The sequence below is a fragment of the Pseudophryne corroboree genome, chromosome 4, assembly GCF_028390025.1.
Source record: "Pseudophryne corroboree isolate aPseCor3 chromosome 4, aPseCor3.hap2, whole genome shotgun sequence".
NCBI classification, from domain to species: Eukaryota; Metazoa; Chordata; class Amphibia; order Anura; family Myobatrachidae; genus Pseudophryne; species Pseudophryne corroboree.
In genome coordinates, this window is record NC_086447.1 from 742,989,974 (window position 1) to 743,014,001 (window position 24,028).

Here is a 24,028-nt window from a genome sequence, read left to right on the forward strand (position 1 = left end):
TCTAGAGCTGGCAGACCTTGAGCCAAACCATCAGTTATTACAGTTTTCCTCACTGCCATTCCCACACCTCCCTGCACTTCTTTGGACACAGCCTGCACAATTACACTAGGACCTGCATCAGATTCAAGCAAAATGTTAACAGGCTCATCCTCCATGCCACCCTGCGCCCTGCATAGACCCGACGCCGGATCATGCCCTCCGGTCCTCACCGGCCTGTCACCTATAACAGCATTTTCATTACTGCTACCATTGCCCGGCACCTTGGAAGCCACGGGTAACCCCCGGGAATCCCCTCCTGACAACACCTGCACAGATCTTACCTTGCTTGGTGCACCACCAGGGATTCCCGAGCCGCCGTCCGCTCCCCTCGCCTCTGCTTCCGTCTCCATAGCAGCCGATGATGCTGTATCCAGAAAAACCACAGCCTCTTCCTGGACAGTCACACTCTGGAGCTCATCAATAGCTGGGGATTCCTCCATCTCTACACCCTCTTCCTTTTCCTGGTGAATCAACTCCTTTGATGAGGGTGTAACCTGATTTCTATGCACTGCAGTTAACTCCTTCCCTGCTGGTATGGAAACTTTTGCCTTTTTTTTCTTTCCTTCAGATTCCTTCAGAGATGTTATTCTGCCCTTTATATTACACATGGTTGCTTGTATTTCATCCATTTCACCCTGGATCCTGACCCGCTCCAAATTGCCAATTGTATTACACTTTCTCTTGCGAGCATAATACCGGGATTTAAGTTTAGCAGCTTCTGCCATTAATTCCTTTAGGCCTAAATGGACCCAATAATCTTCCTCTGAAACATCATCATCACAGTCTGAGTCCTCTGTATCTGAGATATCTTCTGTTACATTGACATTAACCCCTTCCTTGCCTGGAGGCTCAGCCGCTGTGGCGACTGTACCGTCCCCACCAGTAATCTTACTGGCAGAGGTGCCTTCCACAGGCTTAGGGGTACACAATCTTCCTGCCGATCCCTGCTGCTTCACAGGGGCTCTGACAACACTGCTGGTACTCCTTGTAATCCGTGGCTGGCTGGCTGATTCCACCATCCTTTCCTGTCCCCCAACCCCTACAGCTGGGGAAGGGGGTGGCGTGAGGGATGCCTGCCCCTTCTTCATACCTCTGGGACCCGAAGGCAGCAGCCCCGGGCCCGGGCCTTCCACCTGCTGAAACTTCCACTCTCCCCCTACTAAGAGCAGCAACTCCTGCCCAGGAATCCTGCAGGGGGGCGGGCACTCTCACTCTGCTGCACTGCTAGGCTCTGGAGCTCAGGAGCTCCTGCACATACGTCTGCACACCAGGAGAGAGCAGTAGTATATGTGCCTGGGTTACACCGGGAGAGAGCAGTACTATACGTGCCTGGGTTGCACCAGGAGAGAGCAGTCGTATACGTGGCTGGGTTACACTGGGAGAGAGCAGTAGTATATGTGCCTGGGTTACACCGGGAGAAAGCAGTAGTATACGTGCCTGGGTTACACCGGGAGAGAGCAGTAATATATATGTGCCTGGGTTACACCGGGAGAGAGCAGTAGTATATGTGCCTGGGCATGTTTTTATTTATGCACAGCTTCCATTTTATAACAAAATATAAACATTATAATCATATTTACAATTATATACATAATAAATAAATAGAGATCATTACATCATGATATTTACCGTTTACATAACTCAAATATGTTTTCCATCACTTTATCATACTTTCATTTTAAACATTTTCCTTGATCCACATAATTTCTGTGAATCCATTTCAGGGAACTCCCCCAACATTTCCCACTTAGCTTACTCAACATTTAACACACATTTATTCATCTATCATAAACCCTCCACCACCATACACTCCCACATTTATCCACAATGCTACCTTCATTCATACCTTTCACCCTCCATACATGCCGGACTACCAACAAATAATTATAACTAGAGTGACATATCTGCATATTTTAAAGGTGTATGCAAACCCTTTCTTTAAAAAAAAAGAAACTGCAAAACCTAATCAGCTGAGAAAAAGTGACCAGGACAGAAAAGAACCTGAAAAGAGAATATCTTCCACCACCCACTAAGGGGGTTTCAACTGGTGCCACAATCTGGACCAGCTGACAGTGTCCAATCTCTTCTTCTCTAGATCCATCATCCGACTCACCTCATGAAGAATACGACCCACCACCTCTTCACAGGGAAGGACTTTTCCTCTCAAACTAACCAGACACCGTGCCTGCCACGTGTGGAACCTAACCGCTAAGCTGACTAAAAAAATTGTGCCTAAATCAAAGCCCCCATACCCTTTGAATGCTCCGTAGACCCATTCCGGGTAACTGAGCCCCGAAAGGCAAGGGATGCCTATGGCACCCGACACTGTTTTGTAAACCTTTATGTTAAAGGGACATCTACAGAAGAAGTGGTCCATGGTCTCCTCCTCCCCTTGACATTCCTCCCGTGGGCAAACACGTTCATCGGCACTTCTAAATTTGATGTTTCCCCTAACATAAAGCTTCCCTTGAAAAGAGAACCAGGCAATATCCCTAAACTTCAGAGGCACCCTCTGGGAATTTACCAGATTCAATCCTTCTGTGAGAACATTACCTGGGCAGTCTTTCAGGGCCAATGGGACATAAAAGTGGGAACACAAGACCCTCTTCCCCAACTCCTTTCTCGAGAGATCTCTTATATCACCCACCTGCAGGCCCCATCGCCTAATCACTTTCAGACGCTGGATCACATAGATCGGGAGGTAGCCTCTCTGAGCCCGAAAAATTCTCAGTCTGCCATCCTCTAACCATACTCTAATAAAGGGAGACACCCATTCCCTAAAGCCATTTACCCACCGAGGGGGCGTCTCTAAGCAGAGACCACCGACATTTAGCTTTAAAAAAGCTGTTACAAAGAAGACTACGGGGTTTACCATATCCAAGCCCCCTTCTGCCCTCGGTCTGTAAGTGATACTTCTTTTCACAATGTTCATCTTGTTCCCCCACAAAAGTAGAAAAAACAAGGAATTCATTCTAGTCCACAAAGATTGCGGCAAAAAACATACATAGCTGACATACAAAAACATTGGGATCAGGTAAGTTTTACACAGGTCCACCCTTTCCCTCAGAGAGAACTTCCATCCTATCCAGCTCTTTACTTTACGGGTTGCACCATCCAGTTTCCCGACCCAATTTGTACTTGCATAGTCACCATGATCAAATTTGATGCCCAAGATTTTTATACATTGACTGGCCCTGGGAAGGCTGTCCGGAAGATCAAACTCGTTGCCTTCCTCCCCCATCCAGAAAGCTTCACACTTGTCCTGATTGATTATGGAACCCGAAGCACTTGAATATTCCATGATCAGTTGGTCTACATCACATGCCTCTGCCACCGATGACAGGACTACTGTGACATCATCAGCATAGGCTACTACACTCAAAAGGAAACTCTGGGTTCAGCTGCACCCCTTCCAACATGCCGCCCTCAACCCTTCTTATAAAAGGATCGATTGCAAACACGTACAAAAGAGGGCTCAGGGGACACCCCTGACGAACACCAGAGTCTACTGGAAATGCAGGCCCTACCCAACCATTCACAAGTGGGAAGCTCTCGGCCTTTTTATACAAAACTTTCAACCAATTTACCGCCCTTATAGGGAAACCATACCTTTCAAGTAAGGCCCACAGGTACTCATGATTGACCCGATCAAAAGCCTTAGACTGATCCAATGCCAGCAGAAACTTATTCAACTTTCCAGCCCTGCACCTTTCAAGAGCCTCCCGGACACCAAGGACAGCAGTAAAGGTACTGCGGCCCTTTACAGTACAGTGCTGGGAAGGCGAAAGTACAAGCTCTGAAAATTCCCTTAGCCTGTTGAAAAAGATTTTTGCCAGAATCTTTCTGTCCGAATTGAGAAGAGCGATGGGGCGCCAGTTCTCAATATGGACCGGGTCCTTACCTTTGGACAGCAAAATAAGAGCTGACTGTCTCATGGAAGGAGGGAGTTCACCCTCACCCAGGCTAGTATTATATACTTCCGTAAGACGAGGAGCCAGGATATCTGAGAATTCTTTATAGAATTCAGCTGTTAAACCATCTGGTCCTGGAGATTTTTTGGGAGTTAACCCGCCAATTGCCTCTCTGACCTCCTCCACACCTATTTCGCTGTTCAAACAGTCAAAAGAAGCATCTGGCTCCACAAGACCAGGTGTCTCCCTCAGAAATGCCTCCATCGTTTCTCTGTCAAGTGCCTTCGCAGACAAGAGTTCAGCGTAATAGGACCTGATGACTTTTAGGATGCCTTCTTCACCCTTCTGAAGCACACGCTCTCCATCAACAAGCCCTCTTATCTCTTTAACATCAATCCCCCTTCTACAACTCTGGTAGGGATCCGGGGAGTGGTACTTTCCGTAATCCCTCTCCAAAATCAAAGAAGATAGACGGCTATACTGATGTTCTCTCATCTGTGATTTCACCCGGGAGATTTCCCCACTATCCCCCTGTTCAGAGATCAGGAAATCTAATCTCCTTCTTAGAGTATAGTAGGTAGTTTTTTTAACCAAGTTTCTTTTGACTACTAGCCTCCTGAAAAGACTTCGGGCTCTCTTTTTTACTTCCTTCCACCACTCCGATCTACTCCAACCAGCCTCCAACAGTGACTCCTGCGCCTGAAAAAACTCCCTGAAAGACTGTCTCACTTCCTCTTCCTTGAGAAGCTCAGCATTCAGACGCCACAAACCCCTTCCTTTCTGGAAGGATTGCGAGGCATTCAAAACAAAACTTAAGTACCCGTGATCGGAGAACTCTACAAACTTTACCTCTGAAGGTAAAGTGCTTGAGGACTCCTTAACAAAAAACCTGTCTATTCTAGATCTGCGCTGACCACAAAAGTAAGTGTACCCCGTGAGGTCTGGTTGATGTTTAACGTGTACATCAACCATACCTGCCTGACTAGCCATACAAACTAAAAAATTCTCATCATAGCCCAGCCTCAGTCCTCTGGAGCCTCCCCTGTCTTTTGGCCTAATGATGGCATTGAAATCGCCCCCAAAGATGACTTGCTGGGCCGTGAAAAGAAAGGGTTTAACCATTTCAAAAAGACATTTCCTATCCCAGCGAGACTGGGGGCCATAGATATTGATAAGCCTAAGGTTATGTCCTCTTAAAGTGACATCCAAAATCATACACCTTCCCACTTGTAACTCAACAACCTTGCGCACGGTTACCATGTCGGTAAAAAGTACCGCCACCCCACCGTACGGCTCAGCAGCAAGAGACCAAAAAGAGGGCCCGCGCCTCCACTCACTTTTAGATTTGTGAAGGGCTGCTAATCTCTTGATCCGGGTCTCTTGTAAGAACAAAATGTCCACGTTCTGGTTGTCAAAAAACTCAAAAGCCAGATACCGAGCACGTACGGATAACACGGAAGCCACATTCATTGTGGCACATCGAATAGGATGGGAATCCATGGTTCCAGATTGTTGAAATGGACTATGCACATACATTACTCTAGTTATCACCACCACCCCCACCACCAACACCACAATCCATACATGCCACCCCATTCACTTCCTCAATCACAAGCACATCCACACCCGCACCAGCCTCTTTAGGACCAGGGTCAGGGGGTTCCCTTGCATCCAGTGACCCAGGGCCAGACACATTATTTTGATTGCTCTGACTCTCAGATTCACTCTCTGCCTCTTTCCCTATCACCATCACTTCCTCCTCAGCAGCAACCACCTCCACACCTACCTCCTCATCCTCAAACAGTGGCTTCCCAAACTCCTCCTCCTCTTTTCTTTGCTCCAATTCAATCCCTATTGGATCCCACTCTAAACTTTCTGCTGCAACATCCTCTATTTCACTGTCTGTATTCCCTTCTCCCTCCTCCCTCCTTCTCTTCCCTACCATCTTAATTACTTCTTTCCTTTCTTTGTTCTTTCTTCTCTGTCTTCTAGGTTTAAGTCTTGGTTCCCCTTTTTCTAGAACCACTTCTCCCTCATCTTCCTCATCTGTCAATACTCCAAACCTATTTGAAAGAATCACCTCTTCCTCCACTTTCCTCTTTGTTGTTTTTACACCTTTTTTTCCCACCTGAAACCAGGATTGGGACTGGGATTGAGGCTGGGATTGGGCCTGAGGCTGAATTTTGCTTCCTTCTGACACTATTTTGCCAATTTCCCATGACAGTTCTTTCTCTTTGTTCACTTTAACTACTCCACCCCTAATAATTCCCATTCTGAACTACTACCTTCCTCAAAATTCATGCAACCCCTGTTGTTATGATTTGCCATGGGGCAACGACTGTAGGGATGTCCCATCTCCCCACAAAGGTTACATTTCACCTTATTACATGTTCTAGATGTATGTCCACTCTCTCCACACATCGAACATTTCACACCCCCACAGTCACCACTGAGGTGGCCAGCCTCACCACACTTAAAACATGTCCTTGGTTGACCAGTATAAAATATCAGCACCCGGTCTCGACCTATGTACGCAGCAGATGGAATATGACGCATACCGGTCTCCCCAGGATACAGACTTACACTGGCCAACCAAGCACCTCCCCACACTCCCATTGTGTGGTCCGTTTTCCTAATGTCAGATTGCAATTCACATTGCCTGCTTAACCAAAACCTGATATCTTCCATAGGTATAGATTCATTGCGGACCAGGATGGTCACTTTTATGTCATTTTGCTTCTCCATCAATTCCGCCTCATACTTACAGTAACCATTCTTGTCCTTGTTTACAGACCACTTTCTCCAAAAAATAAACAATGTTTCCTTATTATAAAAGCTGACATCATACTCAACAGATTTTATAGGGTGAATACAGGCATATAAATCTCTGTAAGTAACCCCAAGAGAAAAAATTAACCTTAGAAAATCAGTCTTTGGCGGGGGGTCACCATCACCCACCCACCTAAACTGTACTAGGTTCCGTCTCACTCTCTGGCCACCACTACCACTACCAAATCTTGTATCCTTATTTCCAGAATTTTCCCCCATATCTGCCGCCTTCTGTGCATAAGACATTTCATCAGGGATAGGATTACCCGCACTCCCTCCACCCTCTGTCACTGACAAAGAAACAAGAGGAGCTAAATTGACATTTTCACTTTGCAGTTTTCCCCCCACATTTTTATCCTTTCCTTCTGGAATGTCTTTAGAATTCTTTTTCTTTACTTCTGCACTGATTAACGACAATGCTTCCTTCACCCTGGCAGGAGCTGGAATGTTCCCATACATTGACTCTGCAACTACTTTCTCACCAGCATCCAAAGTCTCTGGATCTAGAGCTGGCAGACCTTGAGCCAAACCATCAGTTATTACAGTTTTCCTCACTGCCATTCCCACACCTCCCTGCACTTCTTTGGACACAGCCTGCACAATTACACTAGGACCTGCATCAGATTCAAGCAAAATGTTAACAGGCTCATCCTCCATGCCACCCTGCGCCCTGCATAGACCCGACGCCGGATCCTGCCCTCCGGTCCTCACCGGCCTGTCACCTATAACAGCATTTTCATTACTGCTACCATTGCCCGGCACCTTGGAAGCCACGGGTAACCCCCGGGAATCCCCTCCTGACAACACCTGCACAGATCTTACCTTGCTTGGTGCACCACCAGGGATTCCCGAGCTGCCGTCTGCTCCCCTCGCCTCTGCTTCCGTCTCCATAGCAGCCGATGATGCTGTATCCAGAAAAACCACAGCCTCTTCCTGGACAGTCACACTCTGGAGCTCATCAATAGCTGGGGATTCCTCCATCTCCACACCCTCTTCCTTTTCCAGGTGAATCAACTCCTTTGATGAGGGTGTAACCTGATTTCTATGCACTGCAGTTAACTCCTTCCCTGCTGGTATGGAAACTTTTGCCTTTTTTTTCTTTCCTTCAGAGATGTTATTCTGCCCTTTATATTACACATGGTTGCTTGTATTTCATCCATTTCACCCTGGATCCTGACCCGCTCCAAATTGCCAATTGTATTACACTTTCTCTTGCGAGCATAATACCGGGATTTAAGTTTAGCAGCTTCTGCCATTAATTCCTTTAGGCCTAAATGGACCCAGTAATCTTCCTCTGAAACATCATCATCACAGTCTGAGTCCTCTGTATCTGTGATATCTTCTGTTACATTGACATTAACCCCTTCCTTGCCTGGAGGCTCAGCCGCTGTGGCGACTGTACCGTCCCCACCAGTAATCTTACTGGCAGAGGTGCCTTCCACAGGCTTAGGGGTACACAATCTTCCTGCCGATCCCTGCTGCTTCACAGGGGCTCTGACAACACTGCTGGTACTCCTTGTAATCCGTGGCTGGCTGGCTGATTCCACCATCCTTTCCTGTCCCCCAACCCCTACAGCTGGGGAAGGGGGTGGCGTGAGGGATGCCTGCCCCTTCTTCATACCTCTGGGACCCGAAGGCAGCAGCCCCGGGCCCGGGCCTTCCACCTGCTGAAACTTCCACTCTCCCCCTACTAAGAGCAGCAACTCCTGCCCAGGAATCCTGCAGGGGGGCGGGCACTCTCACTCTGCTGCACTGCTAGGCTCTGGAGCTCAGGAGCTCCTGCACATATGTCTGCACACCAGGAGAGAGCAGTACTATACGTGCCTGGGTTGCACCAGGAGAGAGCAGTCGTATACGTGGCTGGATTACACTGGGAGAGAGCAGTAGTATATGTGCCTGGGTTACACCGGGAGAAAGCAGTAGTATACGTGCCTGGGTTACACCGGGAGAGAGCAGTAATATATACGTGCCTGGGTTACACCGGGAGAGAGCAGTAGTATATGTGCCTGGGTTACACCAGGAGAGAGCAATAGTATACGTGCCTGGGTTACACCAGGAGAGAACAGTAGTATATGCACCTGGGTTAATATGGGAGAGAACAGTAGATACACATAAAGACCCCAGTATAGTGCCAGATACAAATAATGACCCCAGTAGAGTGCCAGATACACATAATGCCCGTAGTATATTGCCAGATACACAAACGCCCTCAGTAGTGCCAGATACGCATACGTCCCCAGCAGTGCCAGATGCACATACGCCCCCAGTAGTGCAGTGCCAGATACACATATGCTCCCATAGTGCCAGTTACACATATGCCCCCACGGTGCAGGATACACATATGCCTCGCCAGTGCCAGTTACATATATGCCCTCACATTGCAGGATACACATATGTACCCACCGTGCCAGTTACACAAATGCCACCACAGTGCAGGATACACATATGCCCCGCCAGTGCCAGTTACATATATGCCCTCACAGTGCAGGATACACATATGTACCCCCGTGCCAGTTACACAAATGCCACCACAGTGCAGGATATACATATGTACCCCCAGTGCCAGTTACACAAATGCCACCACAGTGCAGGATATACATATGTACCCCCAATGCCAGTTACACAAATGCCACCACAGTGCAGGATATACATATGTAACCCCAGTGCCAGATACACAAATGCCCCCACAGTGCAGGATATACATATGTACCCCCAGTGCCAGTTAAACAAATGCCCCCACAGTGCAGGATATACACATGCCCCCACGTTGCCAGATACACAAATGCCCCCACAGTGCAGGATATACATATCCCCCCCCCAAGTGCCAGTTACAAATGCCCCCCACAGTGCAGGATTTACACATGCCCCCACAGTTCCAGATACACAAATGCCCCTACAGTGCAGAATATACATATCCCCCCCCCAGTGCCAGTTACAAATGCCCCCCACAGTGCAGGATATACATATGTACCCCCAGTGCCAGTTACACAAATGCCCCCACAGTGCAGGATATACATATGTACCTCCAGTTCCAGTTAAATAAATGCCCCCACAGTGCAGGATATACGGGTTCACTACGGCTGGCCGGCGGTCGGGCTCCCGGCGACCAGCATACCGGCGCCGGGAGCCCGACCGCCGGCTTATTGACAGTGTGGCGAGCGCAAATGAGCCCCTTGCGGGCTCGGTGGCGCGCTACGAGCGCCACACTATTTTATTCTCCCTCTATGGGGGTCGTGGACCCCCACGAGGGAAAAATAAGAATTTACTTACCGATAATTCTATTTCTCGTAGTCCGTAGTGGATGCTGGGGACTCCGTAAGGACCATGGGAATAGCGGCTCCGCAGGAGACTGGGCACATCTAAAGAAAGCTTTAGGACTATGTGGTGTGCACTGGCTCCTCCCCCTATGACCCTCCTCCAAGCCTCAGTTAGGATACTGTGCCCGGACGAGCGTACACAATAAGGAAGGATTTTGAATCCCGGGTAAGACTCATACCAGCCACACCCATCACACCGTACAACTTGTGATCTAAACCCAGTTAACAGCATGATAACAGAGGAGCCTCTAGAAAAGATGGCTCACTACAGCAATAACCCGATTTTTTGGTAACAATAACTATGTACCAGTATTGCAGACAATCCGCACTTGGGATGGGCGCCCAGCATCCACTACGGACTATGAGAAATAGAATTATCGGTAAGTAAATTCTTATTTTCTCTAACGTCCTAAGTGGATGCTGGGGACTCCATAAGGACCATGGGGATTATACCAAAGCTCCCAAACGGGCGGGAGAGTGCGGATGACTCTGCAGCACCAAATGAGAGAACTCCAGGTCCTCCTCAGCCAGGGTATCAATTTTGTAGAATTTTACAAACGTATTTGCTCCTGACCAAGTAGCTGCTCGGCAAAGTTGTAGAGCCGAGACCCCTCGGGCAGCCGCCCAAGATGAGCCCACCTTCCTTGTGGAGTGGGCATTTACAGATTTTTGGCTGTGGCAGGCCTGCCACCGAAAGTGCAAGCTGAATTGTACTACAAATCCAACGAGCAATATAGAGATGAGCGCCTGAAATTTTTCGGGTTTTGTGTTTTGGTTTTGGGTTCGGTTCCGCGGCCGTGTTTTGGGTTCGAACGCGTTTTGGCAAAACCTCACCGAATTTTTTTTGTCGGATTCGGGTGTGTTTTGGATTCGGGTGTTTTTTTCAAAAAACACTAAAAAACAGCTTAAATCATAGAATTTGGGGGTCATTTTGATCCCAAAGTATTATTAACCTCAAAAACCATAATTTACACTCATTTTCAGTCTATTCTGAATACCTCACACCTCACAATATTATTTTTAGTCCTAAAATTTGCACCGAGGTCGCTGTGTGAGTAAGATAAGCGACCCTAGTGGCCGACACAAACACCGGGCCCATCTAGGAGTGGCACTGCAGTGTCACGCAGGATGTCCCTTCCAAAAAACCCTCCCCAAACAGCACATGACGCAAAGAAAAAAAGAGGCGCAATGAGGTAGCTGTGTGAGTAAGATTAGCGACCCTAGTGGCCGACACAAACACCGGGCCCATCTAGGAGTGGCACTGCAGTGTCACGCAGGATGGCCCTTCCAAAAAACCCTCCCCAAACAGCACATGACGCAAAGAAAAAAAGAGGCGCAATGAGGTAGCTGTGTGAGTAAGATTAGCGACCCTAGTGGCCGACACAAACACCGGGCCCATCTAGGAGTGGCACTGCAGTGTCACGCAGGATGTCCCTTCCAAAAAACCCTCCCCAAACAGCACATGACGCAAAGAAAAAAAGAGGCGCAATGAGGTAGCTGTGTGAGTAAGATTAGCGACCCTAGTGGCCGACACAAACACCGGGCCCATCTAGGAGTGGCACTGCAGTGTCACACAGGATGTCCCTTCCAAAAAACCCTCCCCAAACAGCACATGACGCAAAGAAAAAAAGAGGCGCAATGAGGTAGCTGACTGTGTGAGTAAGATTAGCGACCCTAGTGGCCGACACAAACACCGGGCCCATCTAGGAGTGGCACTGCAGTGTCACGCAGGATGTCCCTTCCAAAAAACCCTCCCCAATCAGCACATGATGCAAAGAAAAAGAAAAGAAAAAAGAGGTGCAAGATGGAATTGTCCTTGGGCCCTCCCACCCACCCTTATGTTGTATAAACAAAACAGGACATGCACACTTTAACCAACCCATCATTTCAGTGACAGGGTCTGCCACACGACTGTGACTGATATGACGGGTTGGTTTGGACCCCCCCCAAAAAAGAAGCAATTAATCTCTCCTTGCACAAACTGGCTCTACAGAGGCAAGATGTCCACCTCATCTTCACCCTCCGATATATCACCGTGTACATCCCCCTCCTCACAGATTATCAATTCGTCCCCACTGTAATCCACCATCTCAGCTCCCTGTGTACTTTGTGGAGGCAATTGCTGCTGGTCAATGTCTCCGCGGAGGAATTGATTATAATTCATTTTAATGAACATCATCTTCTCCACATTTTCTGGATGTAACCTCGTACGCCGATTGCTGACAAGGTGAGCGGCGGCACTAAACACTCTTTCGGAGTACACACTTGTGGGAGGGCAACTTAGGTAGAATAAAGCCAGTTTGTGCAAGGGCCTCCAAATTGCCTCTTTTTCCTGCCAGTATAAGTACGGACTGTGTGACGTGCCTACTTGGATGCGGTCACTCATATAATCCTCCACCATTCTATCAATGTTGAGAGAATCATATGCAGTGACAGTAGACGACATGTCCGTAATCGTTGTCAGGTCCTTCAGTCCGGACCAGATGTCAGCATCAGCAGTCGCTCCAGACTGCCCTGCATCACCGCCAGCGGGTGGGCTCGGAATTCTGAGCCTTTTCCTCGCACCCCCAGTTGCGGGAGAATGTGAAGGAGGAGATGTTGACAGGTCGCGTTCCGCTTGACTTGACAATTTTGTCACCAGCAGGTCTTTCAACCCCAGCAGACTTGTGTCTGCCGGAAAGAGAGATCCAAGGTAGGCTTTAAATCTAGGATCGAGCACGGTGGCCAAAATGTAGTGCTCTGATTTCAACAGATTGACCACCCGTGAATCCTTGTTAAGCGAATTAAGGGCTGCATCCACAAGTCCCACATGCCTAGCGGAATCGCTCCCTTTTAGCTCCTTCTTCAATGCCTCCAGCTTCTTCTGCAAAAGCCTGATGAGGGGAATGACCTGACTCAGGCTGGCAGTGTCTGAACTGACTTCACGTGTGGCAAGTTCAAAGGGCATCAGAACCTTGCACAACGTTGAAATCATTCTCCACTGCACTTGAGACAGGTGCATTCCACCTCCTATATCGTGCTCAATTGTATAGGCTTGAATGGCCTTTTGCTGCTCCTCCAACCTCTGAAGCATATAGAGGGTTGAATTCCACCTCGTTACCACTTCTTGCTTCAGATGATGGCAGGGCAGGTTCAGTAGTTTTTGGTGGTGCTCCAGTCTTCTGTACGTGGTGCCTGTACGCCGAAAGTGTCCCGCAATTTTTCTGGCCACCGACAGCATCTCTTGCACGCCCCTGTCGTTTTTTAAAAAATTCTGCACCACCAAATTCAAGGTATGTGCAAAACATGGGACGTGCTGGAATTTGCCCATATTTAATGCACACACAATATTGCTGGCGTTGTCCGATGCCACAAATCCACAGGAGAGTCCAATTGGGGTAAGCCATTCCGCGATGATCTTCCTCAGTTGCTGTAAGAGGTTTTCAGCTGTGTGCGTATTCTGGAAAGCGGTGATACAAAGCGTAGCCTGCCTAGGAAAGAGTTGGCGTTTGCGAGATGCTGCTACTGGTGCCGCCGCTGCTGTTCTTGCGGCGGGAGTCCATACATCTACCCAGTGGGCTGTCACAGTGATATAGTCCTGACCCTGCCCTGCTCCACTTGTCCACATGTCCGTGGTTAAGTGGACATTGGGTACAACTGCATTTTTTAGGACACTGGTGAGTCTTTTTCTGACGTCCGTGTACATTCTCGGTATCGCCTGCCTAGAGAAGTGGAACCTAGATGGTATTTGGTAACGGGGGCACACTGCCTCAATAAATTGTCTAGTTCCCTGTGAACTAACGGTGGATACCGGACGCACGTCTAACACCAACATAGTTGTCAAGGCCTCAGTTATCCGCTTTGCAGTAGGATGACTGCTGTGATATTTCATCTTCCTGGCAAAGGACTGTTGAACAGTCAATTGCTTACTGGAAGTAGTACAAGTGGGCTTACGACTTCCCCTCTGGGATGACCATCGACTCCCAGCGGCAACAACAGCAGCGCCAGCAGCAGTAGGCGTTACACGCAAGGATGCATCGGAGGAATCCCAGGCAGGAGAGGACTCGTCAGAATTGCCAGTGACATGGCCTGCAGGACTATTGGCATTCCTAGGGAAGGAGGAAATTGACACTGAGGGAGCTGGTGGGGTGGTTTGCGTGAGCTTGGTTACAAGAGGAAGGGATTTACTGGTCAGTGGACTGCTTCCGCTGTCACCCAAAGTTTTTGAACTTGTCACTGACTTATTATGAATGCGCTGCAGGTGACGTATAAGGGAGGATGTTCCGAGGTGGTTAACGTCCTTACCCCTACTTATTACAGCTTGACAAAGGGAACACACGGCTTGACACCTGTTGTCCGCATTTCTGGTGAAATACCTCCACACCGAAGAGCTGATTTTTTTGGTATTTTCACCTGGCATGTCAACGGCCATATTCCTCCCACGGACAACAGGTGTCTCCCCGGGTGCCTGACTTAAACAAACCACCTCACCATCAGAATCCTCCTGGTCAATTTCCTCCCCAGCGCCAGCAACACCCATATCCTCCTCATCCTGGTGTACTTCAACACTGACATCTTCAATCTGACTATCAGGAACTGGACTGCGGGTGCTCCTTCCAGCACTTGCAGGGGGCGTGCAAATGGTGGAAGGCGCATGCTCTTCACGTCCAGTGTTGGGAAGGTCAGGCATCGCAACCGACACAATTGGACTCTCCTTGTGGATTTGGGATTTCGAAGAATGCACAGTTCTTTGCTGTGCTGCTTTTGCCAGCTTGAGTCTTTTCATTTTTCTAGCGAGAGGCTGAGTGCTTCCATCCTCATGTGAAGCTGAACCACTAGCCATGAACATAGGCCAGGGCCTCAGCCGTTCCTTGCCACTCCGTGTGGTAAATGGCATATTGGCAAGTTTACGCTTCTCCTCCGACAATTTTATTTTAGGTTTTGGAGTCCTTTTTTTTCTGATATTTGGTGTTTTGGATTTGACATGCTCTGTACTATGACATTGGGCATCGGCCTTGGCAGACGACGTTGCTGGCATTTCATCGTCTCGTCCATGACTAGTGGCAGCAGCTTCAGCACGAGGTGGAAGTGGATCTTGATCTTTCCCTAATTTTGGAACCTCAACATTTTTGTTCTCCATATTTTAATAGGCACAACTAAAAGGCACCTCAGGTAAACAATGGAGATGGATACTAGTATACAATTATGGACTGCCTGCCGACTGCAGACACAGAGGTAGCCACAGCCGTGAACTACCGTACTGTACTGTGTCTGCAGCTAATATAGACTGGTTGATAAAGAGAAGATGTCTATGTAACTATGTATGTATAAAGAAGACTGAAAAAAATCCACGGTTAGGTGGTATACAATTATGGACGGACTGCCTGCCGAGTGCAGACACAGAGGTAGCCACAGCCGTGAACTACCGTACTGTACTGTGTCTGCAGCTAATATAGACTGGTTGATAAAGAGAAGATGTCTATGTAACTATGTATGTATAAAGAAGAATGAAAAAAAATCCACGGTTAGGTGGTATACAATTATGGACGGACTGCCTGCCGAGTGCAGACACAGAGGTAGCCACAGCCGTGAACTACCGTACTGTACTGTGTCTGCAGCTAATATAGACTGGTTGATAAAGAGAAGATGTCTATGTAACTATGTATGTATAAAGAAGAATGAAAAAAAACCACGGTTAGGTGGTATACAATTATGGACGGACTGCCTGCCGAGTGCAGACACAGAGGTAGCCACAGCCGTGAACTACCGTACTGTACTGTGTCTGCAGCTAATATAGACTGGTTGATAAAGAGAAGATGTCTATGTAACTATGTATGTATAAAGAAGAATGAAAAAAATCCACGGTTAGGTGGTATTACAATTATGGACGGACTGCCTGCCGAGTGCAGAGACACAGAGGTAGCCACAGCCGTGAACTACTGTACTGTGTCTGCTGCGACTGGATGATAAATGATATAAAAAATATATATATATCACTACTGCAGCCGGACAGGTATATATTATATATTATATAATGACGGACCTGCTGGACACTGTCTGTCAGCAGAATGAGTTTTATTTTTATAGAATAAAAATAAAAAAAACACACAAGTGAAGTCACACGACGAGTGTTTAACTTTTTCAGGCAATCACAATATAAGTATACTACTAACTATACTGGTGGTCAGTGTGGTCAGGTCACTGGTCAGTCACACTGGCAGTGGCACTCCTGCAGCAAAAGTGTGCACTGTTTAATTTTAATATAATATGTACTCCTGGCTCCTGCTATAACCTATAACTGGCACTGCAGTAGTGCTCCCCAGTCTCCCCCACAATTATAAGCTGTGTGAGCTGAGCAGTCAGACAGATATATAATATATATAGATGATGCAGCACACTGGCCTGAGCCTGAGCAGTGCACACAGATATGGTATGTGACTGACTGAGTCACTGTGTGTATCGCTTTTTTCAGGCAGAGAACGGATATATTAAATAAACTGCACTGTGTGTCTGGTGGTCACTCACTATATAATATATTATGTACTCCTGGCTCCTGCTATAACCTATAACTGGCACTGCAGTAGTGCTCCCCAGTCTCCCCCACAATTATAAGCTGTGTGAGCTGAGCAGTCAGACAGATATATATAATATTATATATAGATAATAGATGATGCAGCACACTGGCCTGAGCCTGAGCAGTGCACACAGATATGGTATGTGACTGACTGAGTCACTGTGTGTATCGCTTTTTTCAGGCAGAGAACGGATATATTAAATAAACTGCACTGTGTGTCTGGTGGTCACTCACTATATAATATATTATGTACTCCTGGCTCCTGCTATAACCTATAACTGGCACTGCAGTAGTGCTCCCCAGTCTCCCCCACAATTATAAGCTGTGTGAGCTGAGCAGTCAGACAGATATATATATAATATTATATATAGATAATAGATGATGCAGCACACTGGCCTGAGCCTGAGCAGTGCACACAGATATGGTATGTGACTGACTGAGTCACTGTGTGTATCGCTTTTTTCAGGCAGAGAACGGATATATTAAATAAACTGCACTGTGTGTCTGGTGGTCACTCACTATATAATATATTATGTACTCCTGGCTCCTGCTATAACCTATAACTGGCACTGCAGTAGTGCTCCCCAGTCTCCCCCACAATTATAAGCTGTGTGAGCTGAGCAGTCAGACAGATATATATAATATTATATATAGATAATAGATGATGCAGCACACTGGCCTGAGCCTGAGCAGTGCACACAGATATGGTATGTGACTGAGTCACTGTGTGCTGTGTATCGCTTTTTTCAGGCAGAGAACGGATTATAAAGTAAACTGCACTGTCCTCACTAGTAAACTCTCTCCACTCAGTCTCTACACTTCTACAGTAACAGTACTCCTCCTAGTCAGCTCCAGTAAATCTCTCTCAGTCTCTTATAATCTAAATGGAGAGGACGCCAGCCACGTCCTCTCCCTATCAATCTCAATGCACGTGTGAAAATGGCGGCGACGCGCGGCTCCTTATATAGAATCCGAGTCTCGCGATAGAATCCGAGCCTCGCGAGAATCCGACAGCGTCATGATGACGTTCGGGCGCGCTCGGGTTAACCGAGCAAGGCGGGAAGATCCGAGTCGCTCGGACCCGTGAAAAAAAACATGAAGTTCTGGCGGGTTCGGATTCAGAGAAACCGAACCCGCTCATCTCTAGAGCAATAGTCTGCTTAGAAGCAGGAGCACCCAGCTTGTTGGGTGCATACAGGATAAACAGCGAGTCAGTTTTCCTGACTCCAGCCGTCCTGGAAACATATATTTTCAGGGCCCTGACAGCGTCTAGCAACTTGGAGTCCTCCAAGTCCCTAGTAGCCGCAGGCACCACAATAGGTTGGTTCAGGTGAAACGCTGAAACCACCTTAGGGAGAAACTGAGGACGAGTCCTCAATTCCGCCCTGTCCGAATGGAAAATCAGATAAGGGCTTTTACAGGATAAAGCCGCCAATTCTGACACGCGCCTGGCCCAGGCCAGGGCCAACAGCATGACCACATTCCATGTGAGATATTTTAACTCCACAGATTTAAGTGGTTCAAACCCATGTGACTTTTGGAACCCAAAAACTACATTGAGATCCCAAAGTGCCACCGAAGGCACAAAAGGAGGCTGTATATGCAGTACCCCTTTTACAAACGTCTGAACTTCAGGAACTGAAGCTAGTTCTTTTTGGAAGAAAATTGACAGGGCCGAAATTTGAACCTTAATGGACCCCAATTTCAGGCCCATAGACACTCCTGTTTGCAGGAAATGTAGGAAACGACCCAGTTGAATTTCCTCCGTTGGGCCTTACTGGCCTCGCACCACGCAACATATTTTCGCCAAATGCGGTGATAATGTTTTGCGGTTACATCCTTCCTGGCTTTGATCAGGATAGGGATGACTTCATCCGGAATGCCTTTTCAGGATCCGGCGTTCAACCGCCATGCCGTCAAACGCAGCCGCGGTAAGTCTTGGAACAGACAGGGTCCTTGCTGGAGCAGGTCCCTTCTTAGAGGTAGAGGCCACGGATCCTCCGTGAGCATCTCTTGAAGTTCCGGTTACCAAGTCCTTCTTGGCCAATCCGGAGCCACGAATATAGTGCTTACTCCTCTCCATCTTATCAATCTCAGTACCTTGGGTATGAGAGGCAGAGGAGGGAACACATACACTGACTGGTACACCCACGGTGTTACCAGAACGTCTACAGCTATTGCCTGAGGGTCCCTTGACCTGGCGCAATACCTGTCGAGTTTTTCCCAACGGTTTATAATCATGTGGAAGACTTCTGGGTGAAGTCCCCACTCTCCCGGGTGGAGGTCGTGCTGAGGCAGTCTGCTTCCCAGTTGTCCACTCCCGGAATGAATACTGCTGACAGTGCTATCACATGATTTTCCGCCCAGCGAAGAATCCTTGCAGCTTCTGCCATTGCCCTCCTGCTTCTTGTGCCACCCTGTCTGTTTACGTGGGTGACTGCCGTGATGTTGTCCGACTGGATCAACACCGGCTGACCTTGAAGCAGAGGTCTCGCTAAGCTTAGAGCATTGTAAATGGCCCTTAGCTTCAGGATATTTATGTGAAGTGATGTCTCCAGACTTGACCATAAGCCCTGGATATTCCTTCCCTGTGTGACTGCTCCCCAGCCTCGCAGGCTGGCATCCGTGGTCACCAGGACCCAGTCCTGAATGCCGAATCTGCGGCCCTCTAGAAGATGAGCACTCTGCAACCAGCACAGGAGGGACACCCTTGTCCTTGGTGACAGGGTTATCCGCTGATGCATCTGAAGATGCGACCCGGACCATTTGTCCAGCAGGTCCCACTGGAAAGTTCTTGCGTGGAATCTGCCGAATGGGATTGCTTCGTAGGAAGCCACCATTTTACCCAGAACCCTTGTGCATTGATGCACTGAGACTTGGCTCGGTTTTAGGAGGTTCCTGACTAGCTCGGATAACTCCCTGGCTTTCTTCTCCGGGAGAAAAGCCTTTTTCTGGACTGTGTCCAGGATCATCCCTAGGAACAGAAGACAAGTCGTCGGAACCAGCTGCGATTTTGGAATATTGAGAATCCAATCGTGCTGCCGCAACACTACCTGAAATAGTGCTACACCGACCTCCAACTGTTCCCTGGATCTTACCCTTATCAGGGAATCGTCCAAGTAAAGGATAACTAAAATTCCCTTCCTTCGAAGGAATATCATCATTTCGGCCATTACCTTGGTAAAGACCCGGGGTGCCGTGGACCATCCATACGGCAGCGTCTGAACTGATAGTGACAGTTCTGTACCATAAACCTGAGGTACCCTTGATGAGAAGGGTAAATTTTGACATGAAGGTAAGCATCCTTGATGTCCCGAGACATCATGTAGTCCCCTTCTTCCAGGTTCGCAATCACTGCTCTGAGTGACTCAATCTTGAATTTGAACCTCTGTATGTAAGTGTTCAAAGATTTTAGATTTAGAATCGGTCTCACCGAGCCGTCCGTCTTCGGTACCACAACAGTGTGGAATAATACCCCGTTCCCTGTTGCAGGAGGGGTACCTTGTTATCACCTGCTGGGAATACAGCTTGTGAATGGCTTCCAAAACAGTCTCCCTGTCAGAAGGAGACATTGGTAAAGCCGACTTTAGGAAACGGCGAGGGGGAGACGTCTCGAATTCTAATTTGTACCCCTGAGATATCACCTGAAGGATCCAGGGGTCTACTTGCGAGTGAGCCCACTGCGCGCTGAAATTCATTGAGACGGGCCCCCCACCGTGCCTGATTCTGCTTGTAAAGCCCCAGCGTCATACTGAGGGCTTGGCAGAGGCGGGAGAGGGTTTCTGTTCCTGGGAACTGGCTGATTTCTGCAGCCTTTTTCCTCTCCCTCTGTCACGGGGCAGAAATGAGGAATCTTTTTTTTTTTTTTTTGCCCGCTTGTCCACGAAAAGACTGCGCCTGATAATACGGCGTCTTCTCATGTTGAGAGGCGACCTGGGGTACAAACGTGGATTTCCCAGCTGTTGCCGTGGCCACCAGGTCTGAAAGACCGACCCCAAATAACTCCTCCCTTTAATAAGGCAATACTTCCAAATGCCGTTTGGAATACGCATCACCTGACCACTGACGTGTCCATAACCCTCTACTGGTAGAAATGGACAACGCACTTAGACTTGATGCCAGTCGGCAAATATTCCGCTGTGCATCACGCATATATAGAAATACATCTTTTAAATGCTCTATAGGCAATAATATACTGTCCCTATCTAGGGTATCAATATTTTCAGTCAGGGAATCCGACCACGCCAACCCAGCACTGCACATCCAGGCTGAGGCGATTGCTGGTCGCAGTATAACACCAGTATGTGTGTAAATACATTTTAGGATACCCTCCTGCTTTCTATCAGCAGGATCCTTAAGGGCGGCCATCTCAGGAGAGGGTAGAGCCCTTACAAGCGTGTGAGCGCTTTATCCACCCTAGGGGGTGTTTCCCAACGCACCCTAACCTCTGGCGGGAAAGGATATAATGCCAATAACATTTTAGAAATTATCAGTTGTTATCGGGGGAAAACCACGCATCATCACACACCTCATTTAATTTCTCAGATTCAGGAAAACTACAGGTAGTTTTTCCTCACCGAACACAATACCCCTTTTTGGTGGTACTCGTATTATCAGAAATGTGTAATAACATTTTTCATTGCCTCAATCATGTAACGTGTGGCCCTACTGGAAGTCACATTTGTCTCTTCACCATCGACACTGGAGTCAGTATCCGTGTCGGCGTCTATAACTGCCATCTGAGGTAACGGGCGCTTTAGAGCCCCTGACGGCCTATGAGACGTCTGGACAGGCACAAGCTGAGTAGCCGGCTGTCTCATGTCAACCACTGTCTTTTATACAGAGCTGACACTGTCATGTAATTCCTTCCAACAGTTCATCCACTCAGGTGTCGACCCCCTAGGGGGTGACATCACTATTACAGGCAATCTGCTCCGTCTCCACATCATTTTTCTCCTCATACATGTCGACACAAATGTACCGACATACAGCACACACACAGGGAATGCTCTGATAGAGGACAGGACCCCACTAGCCCTTTGGGGAGACAGAGGGAGAGTTTGCCAGCACACACCAGAGCGCTATATATATACAGGGATAACCTTATATAAGTGTTTTTCCCCTTATAGCTGCTGTTTTATTTAATACTGCGCGTAATTAGTGCCCCCCCCTCTCTTTTTTAACCCTTTCTGTAGTGTAGTGACTGCAGGGGAGAGACAGGGAGCTTCCCTCCAACGGAGCTGTGAGGGAAAATGGCGCCAGTGTGCTGAGGAGATAGGCTCCGCCCCCTTATCGGCGGCCTTATCTCCCGTTTTTCTATGTATTTTGGCAGGGGTTAAATGCATCCATATAGCCCAGGAGCTATATGTGATGCATTCTTTTGCCATCCAAGGTGTTTATTATTATTGCGTCTCAGGGCGCTTCCCCCCGGCGCCCTGCACCCTCAGTGACCGGAGTGTGAAGTGTGCTGAGAGCAATGGCGCACAGCTGCAGTGCTGTGCGCTACCTTGTTGAAGACAGGACGTCTTCTGCCGCCGATTTTCCGGACCTCTTCTGCCTTCTGGCTCTGTAAGGGGGCCGGCGGCGCGGCTCTGGGACCCATCCAGGCTGGGCCTGTGATCGTCCCTCTGGAGCTAATGTCCAGTAGCCTAAGAAGCCCAATCCACTCTGCACGCAGGTGAGTTCGCTTCTTCTCCCCTTAGTCCCTCGATGCAGTGAGCCTGTTGCCAGCAGGTCTCACTGAAAATAAAAAACCTAAACTAAAACTTTCACTAAGAAGCTCAGGAGAGCCCCTAGTGTGCACCCTTCTCGTTCGGGCACAAAAATCTAACTGAGGCTTGGAGGAGGGTCATAGGGGGAGGAGCCAGTGCACACCACATAGTCCTAAAGCTTTCTTTAGATGTGCCCAGTCTCCTGCGGAGCCGCTATTCCCATGGTCCTTACGGAGTCCCCAGCATCCACTTAGGACGTTAGAGAAATAAGTGTCGGTATGCCGGCTGTCGGGCTCCCGGCGCCGGTATACTGAGCGCCGGGAGCCCGACCGCCGGCATACAGAAGACCACCCGGATATACACATGCCCCCACGTTGCCAGATACACAAATGCCCCCACAGTGCAGGATATACATATCCACCCCCCCAAGTGCCAGTTACAAATGCCCCCACAGTGCAGGATTTACACATGCCCCCACAGTTCCAGATACACAAATGCCCCTACAGTGCAGAATATATATACCCCCCCCCCCAGTGCCAGTTACAAATGCCCCCCACAGTGCAGGATATACATATGTACCCCCAGTGCCAGTTACACAAATGCTCCACACAGTGCATGATATACACATGTCCCCACAGTGCCAGATACACAAATGCCCCCACAGTTCACGATATACATATCTCCTACAGTGCCAGTTACATAAATGACCCCCACAGTGAAGGAATTTGTATATCCCCCCCAGTGCCAGTTACACAAATGTAAATATAGTGCAAGTTACACATTCCTCACCGCTGCCGCCCGGGCTCTGCTGCTGCTCCAGCTGCTGCTCCGTGTCTGGGCCGGGGAGGAGAGCGCAGCATGTGCCTCTCCTGGCCCTCAGTCCCACTCTGCGTGGGATCTAATTACCGCTGCCGCCCGGGCCTCTCCTTCCCCTCAGCTGACTCTGCCGTCCAGTGTGTGCTGCCTCCCTCTATCCCAGGGCCACTGACGGCAGCATGTTACATGCACCGCGCCGCTGCTCCACATTATTACAGTAGGCCCCGTCCTCACATAAAAGAGGGTGTGGCCAAAAATCAGTGGGGCCTAATGGTGGTATCACCGCCCCCCCCGGCGGCCCAGTCCGACCCTGGCTGTGCCCCTTGTAGCTGTGCCAGTGCCCCCAGTAGTTGTGCCCCCTGTAGCTGTGCCAGTGCCCCCAGTAGTTGTGCCCCAGTAGCGCCGCACACACAAATTAAAAAACCCCCCACACACAATACTTACCGCTCTTGCTGCACTGCCCCCCGTGTCCAGCCGCCGGCTCCTTTTTACTATGGGAGAGACGCCATGACGTCTCTCCTATAGTAGCGCCGCACAGACACTAGGGGTCAATTATGATCTCTAGTGTCAATCAGCGACGCCGGCTGCAGCGGGCGACCACACAGCCCACGGTGCCCGCTGCAGCTGGGGAGGGAGGGCAATTAGTATGCGTCTCTTGCCACAGCGGTGCCCTCGGGGCAGTGGCGCCTCGACCAAAAAGTCTGCTTGCCCGTGTCAAGAGCCGCTACTGGTTAGAGGCAGGGCCGTTTCTAGACAATTTGGCTCCCAGTGCGAGATTTCAAAATGCGCCCCCCCCCCCCCCCCTATTGCTCTAAAAAAAAAAAAGTGTGCCCCCCCATATAGCCATAAAAA